This window comes from Bos grunniens, chromosome 14 (genome assembly GCF_055505025.1).
Source record: "Bos grunniens cultivar Pamir isolate PY7600 chromosome 14, Bosgru_T2T1.0, whole genome shotgun sequence".
Classification (NCBI taxonomy): Eukaryota; Metazoa; Chordata; class Mammalia; order Artiodactyla; family Bovidae; genus Bos; species Bos grunniens.
This window is the reverse complement of record NC_141178.1, coordinates 73,335,270-73,340,678: the sequence shown is the minus strand read 5'-3', so window position 1 is coordinate 73,340,678 and position 5,409 is coordinate 73,335,270. Positions and strand designations below refer to the sequence as shown.

General features: G+C 45.3%; 1 long non-coding RNA gene across 1 annotated transcript; it reads right to left on the bottom strand.

The window, feature by feature from the left end:
- Positions 1-636: 636 nt before the first annotated feature.
- Positions 637-3,177, bottom strand: LOC147359677 (uncharacterized). The gene is made up of 2 exons (XR_015141138.1): positions 3,088-3,177; positions 637-1,979 (listed from the first exon to the last, which is right to left on the bottom strand). It is a non-coding gene; the product is annotated as an uncharacterized LOC147359677 (long non-coding RNA).
- Positions 3,178-5,409: the final 2,232 nt, after the last annotated feature.

Sequence of the window (5,409 nt, the reverse complement as noted above, 5' to 3'; positions counted from 1 at the left end):
CACTAGCCTCTGGGCTAACGCGGCTTCTTCCACACAGCCTGCATTGGCTGTTGCTTTTGAATGCTGCCTTTTAGGCAGAGATGGATAGAAACAAGAGGGGGCCTGAGGCAGGCAAACCACTTCATGCCCCTTCCACAGATATTCATTCAGCATTTATTTAAAGGAAAGGGGCGGGATGGTTAAGAAAGCTTGCTGGTGGCCACCCCAGCCTGTCCTCTGTGATCACAGCAATCTGACAGGCAGGTCCGGCTTTGCAAACCAGAACACCTCCCCTCCACTAACCCAGGCAGAGCTCCTCGGAGGGAAGTTAGCAATCTGAGCAGCTTTTGGGAGCTCATCCCGCATAATCATCTTGTTAAAACATTTCTGGCAACCCTGCGCTATATTCTTCTTGGGAAGAGTGATGGAATAATTCTTTCCTCCATCATCTTCCATCTCCAGCATTGGCTTTTGATATCTTAGTGCCTGGCTGGTGGATCCCTCCTACATTAGATCTCTCGGGTCTGAACTGGGCCCCTAAGCTAGCCCTGCTCCCTCTAGGCTGAGGACAGACTTTCAGACTCTCCACCCAGCTGTAGGGGATCCTGGGTTTAGCAGAAAGGGAGTTCAAACAGCCTTATTTTCCAAATGTTAATGTTTCCATAATGCATCTAATAATCGATGTGACCATTTAATGTTGTAGTACTTCAGATTGTGTACCCAAAGCTGTCATTAAATTAGAGACAATCAGTGGTGTCTTGGGAACATTCATAGCCTTAATTCACAGACACCGGCCCATAACACACATACCCAAACAGAATCATTTTGTCTTTGCCATTTTCCTACAGCAATTTCTGTCTGCCTCTTTGATAACCCTTGTCAGGGAGTATCATCACTGTTTGTTTGAGTGTCTCACCCACCAGACAGCAAACTCCTTAAGGGCAAAGTCTGTCTAATTCGCTTTTACACTCTAGTTCCAACACTGTGTCGAGTGCCTAGTAGGCACTAAATTTGATTTGGTTGAATTGGAAGACAAATGAATTCAGATGACTCCTCTAGGGAAGACACTTCAGTCCTGGTATGTAGAGGGTTCTTTTCTTCACTGATCAGTAGAGGTGGCATGTCTCTCTCCATGTGTGTGCAAGCTCAGCTGCTGAATTGTGTCTGACTCTCTGTGGCCCCATGGACTGTAGCCCGCTAGGCTCCCCTGTGGATGGGATTTCCCAGGCAAGAATATTGCAGTGGGTTGCTGTTTTCTCCTTTGGGGGATCTTCCCAAACTAGGGATCAAACACTTGTCTCCTTTGTCACCTAAATTGGCAGGTGGATTCTTTATCACTGAGCCATCTGGGAAGCCCAACAGAGGGAAATGAGACCTAATTATGCATGAAAGTGTATCACCCCCATGTTCCCGAATGAATTGGGCCAAGGATGAGATGCTGTAGTTACCATTTTGGAAAGAAAAATAGGTAGATATGACAAAAATTCACCTGCCAACCTGTTTGTTTTAATAATCATGATAATCATCAATGTGCATTTGTGTTTCTATGTGTTAGATGCCATCAGCGCCATTTAGTAGGCACTCAATAAATTTTTGTGGACAGAATAAATGAGTAAATGTTCTTCTGCATATGTTATCTCTTTTAAAGCACACAGCTCTTGAGGTATATAACAATGAATCCATCTGCTAGGGCTGCCACAACAAAGTACTATAGATTTGATAACACGGAAATTTATTTCTTCACAATACTGGAGGCTAGAAATCTGAAATCAGGTGTCCGCAGGGTGGTTTCATCTGAGGCCACTTTCCTTGGCTTAGAGATGACTATACTCTGGGTCTTCACATCCTCTGGGTCTTGCCTCTGTGTGTGCTTGTATGCTAATCTCTTCTCATAAGGGCACCAGATTGGATTAAGGCCATACTTTAAATTAATCACCTCTTCAAAGACCCTGTCTCCAAATACAGTCACATTCTGAGGTTCTGTGGCTTAGGGCTTCAACCTGTGAATGTAGGAGGTACACAGTTCAGCCCATAAAATCATTATTATTCAGATGAAGAAACTGATCTTACAGAGGCAGGAGGAGAAGGGACAGCAGAGGATGAGATGGATGGCATCACCGACTCAATGGACACTAGTTTGGGTAAACTCCGGGAGTTGGTGATGGACAGGGAGGCCTGGCATGCTGCGGTTCATGGAGTTGCAAAGAGTTGGACACAACTGAGCAACTGAACTGAACTGAACTGAGGCAATGTAGCTTGCCAAAGCTTTGCCAGAACAGAAGCATGTCCCCATTCCAGCGATCAGGATCTCTTCTCCTTCAGCAAGTCAGGGTCTTACAGAGGCCTACAAGACCCTGTACAACCAGGTCTTTTCCCAAATGTCACTTTTTCTCTAAGGCTTTCCCTAACCTTCCTGTTTTAACAATAATGCTTCTCAACATGTCTTATCCTCACTTCCCTGATTTATCTTTCTTCATAGTTGCCACCCAGGATAATAGGTAGTTTGCTTTTGGGGGTTGTTTATTACCTTCTTCTCCCTTTTCTCCACATCTAAAGAGAGCTGAGTTTCAAAGAGCTGCACCCACAGATTAGTTTATTTGAAAACAGAACACTTTAAACACAAAAGTGGCAAATCACTGATCTACGTGAAACATGGTAAGTGTGTGGACCAAACGTGTTAGTCACTCAGTCATGTCTGACTCTTTGCAACCTCATGGACGGCGCCCACCAGGATCCTCTGTCTGTGGAATTCTCCAGGCAAGAATACTGGAGTGGGTTGCCATTCCCTTTTCCAGGGGGTCTTTCCCACCCAGGAATCCAACTTTCATCTCCTGCTTTGCAGGAGGATTCTTTACTGTCTGAGCCACCAGGGAAGCCCACATGAAACATGACGAGACTAAATGAGATGGAGGAGAAGAAAGAGGAAGGGGAGGAGGAGAGAGATAAGGGAGACTGGGGGCTGGGGGAGAGGGGGGAGAGGAACCGCCCACAGGGAGGCAATCAACCTGTCATTGCAAGTTTCACCTGGGACGGATCTGCCTCCAAGCTCATACAGGAGCCTGTTGACAGGATTCAATTCCCTGGAGGCTGTTGAGATGAGCGTCTTACCTCCTTGCTGGTCACTGAAGGAAGCTTGCCTCAGTTTCTTGTTCCATGGGCCTCTCCATAATACGGCAGCTGGCTTCACTGGAGCAATCCAGAGAGAGAGAGAGAGAGAGAGAGAGAAGTCACAATTTGCAATTTAACCATGGCAGGGACATCCCATGACTTCTGTTCCTCGGAAGCCAGTCACTAAGTCCAGCCCACACTCAACATAAGGGGATAAAACAGAGGTGTGACTAACAAGAGGCCATGTCTTTGAGCTAAATCATCCAATTGTAGCGACAAAGCTTCAGTCTGAGTTTCTGACATGGAAGCTAGTTGGTCCTGAAGCCAAAGGCTCTTCCCATATAATTCCAGCAATTCTGTGAGCAGTGCCCACAGTGAACTGCAGATGCAACCACTCAGGAACCTCCCAGTTCAAGGGCCACCATGGGACAGAAGCCCTCTAGGAAACCCAGACCTCAGGAAGCATGAGCAGATACGGAGAACTGGAATCTCGAGTTCATGTCCCAAACGAAGAGGAGGAAGTGTTTGCAAGCATCAGGCTATCAACTAATCACCAATGGTCTGAAGATGAAACCCCAATGTCAGGGTCTCATTAAATCTCTCATTGAGAAATACCAGGGAGAGAGGCTTTGTTTGCTGTTTGAATAATTTACTGTATTTCATGTTTAAACTGAAATATCTAATTATAGAATTGTGAATCATCCTCATTCAAATAAAGTTCACCAAAATTATTTCCTTACATAACATTATCTTCCAAATACCTGCTCTCTTCATTTCATTATGTGCTTTGATTCTGCCAGAGTCTACAGATCTAACTGTATTTTTTATGTATAAATTAATTTATTTATTTTTGGCTGTGCTGGGTCTTTCATTGCTCATGGACTTTCTCTAGATATGGCAAGCAGAGACTGCTCTCTAGACTTGGTGCACGGGCTTCTCATTGCCGTGGCTTCTCTTGTTGCAGAGCGCAGGCTACAGGGCACCTGGGCTTCAGTAGCTGCAGCACCCAGGCTCAGGAGTGTGGCTCCCAGACTCTAGAGGACAGTCTCAATAGATGTGGCGTACAGGCTTAGTTGCTTCAAGGCATGTGGGATCTTCCCGGATCAGGGATCAAACCAGTGTCTCCTGCATTGGCAGGCAGATTCTTTACCACTGAGCCACCAGGGAAGCCCCCTAATTGTATTTTTAAGTGTCCCATTAAATGAAAACAACAATTGGGCTACAATAACCATCATGAGCTAGTGCGTCTTGGCTGGTATTATGTTCTGAAATGTCATGCTTTTTTTAATGGTTGTTTTCCCAGGAGAGTTTATAGCTTTTGCAATTAGGCAGCCTTGTAAAGCATGGTTTTAAATGATTCTCAGATTTCAAACTAACTGAGCATTTCAGAAACCAATTTCCTTTGCTTTAAAAAAAAATAATAATAGTAATGTCTTTCCTGTAACTTGGCTCCTTACAATTGACAAAATACAATCCTATTTAGCATTTTATTGGTTCCTCTTTTCCAGACCCAGGTTACATGCTAGGAAAGGACTCAGGCTGCCAACAAAGTGAAAGACTCGGGCTAACATGAAGGCAAAAGGCTTTACTGGCAGGAGAGCAGACTGTTCTAGGAGACACAGGCAGGCGAGGGAACCTGGCCAGAGGCAGGGACCAAGGGAGGCTGGGCCGCTGAGAACACAGCCAAGAGCCTGTCACGGCCGTCACCTAATTAGAGTGAATCTGTCAGCACTGCCAACCCTGGATACTCCTTGGGCTACTGCAGTTTGTTTTCTTTTGAACTGAAATACAACTTAGAGTTAAAGGCACAATTCTAAAAAATTTATTTATGGTGGGGGTGGGGGATGTGGTGTGCCACATGGCATGTGGGATCTTAGTTCTCCAACCCGGGATTGAATTCCTGTGCCCCCTGTAGTGGAAGCACAAAGTCTTAACCACTGGACCACCAGGGAAGTCCCTAAATGCAAAATTAAAAAATTTTTTTTCCTCATATATACTTTTTAAAAATTGGAGTGCCAGTTGCTTTACAATGCTGTGATAATTTCTGCTGTACAGCAAAGTGTATCAGCTATATGTATACATGAAAAGAGAAAGTGAAAGTTGCTCAGTCACGTCCTACTCTTTGCAACCCCATGGAGTATACAGTCCATGGAATTCTCCAAGCCAGAATACTGGAGTGGGTAGCCTTTCCCTTTTCCAGAGGATCTTCCCAATCCAGGGATGGAACCCAGGTCTCCCACGTTGCAAGTGGATTCTATACCGACTGAGCCACAAGGGAAGCCCAAGAATACTGGAGTGGGTAGCCTATCCCTTCTCCAGCAG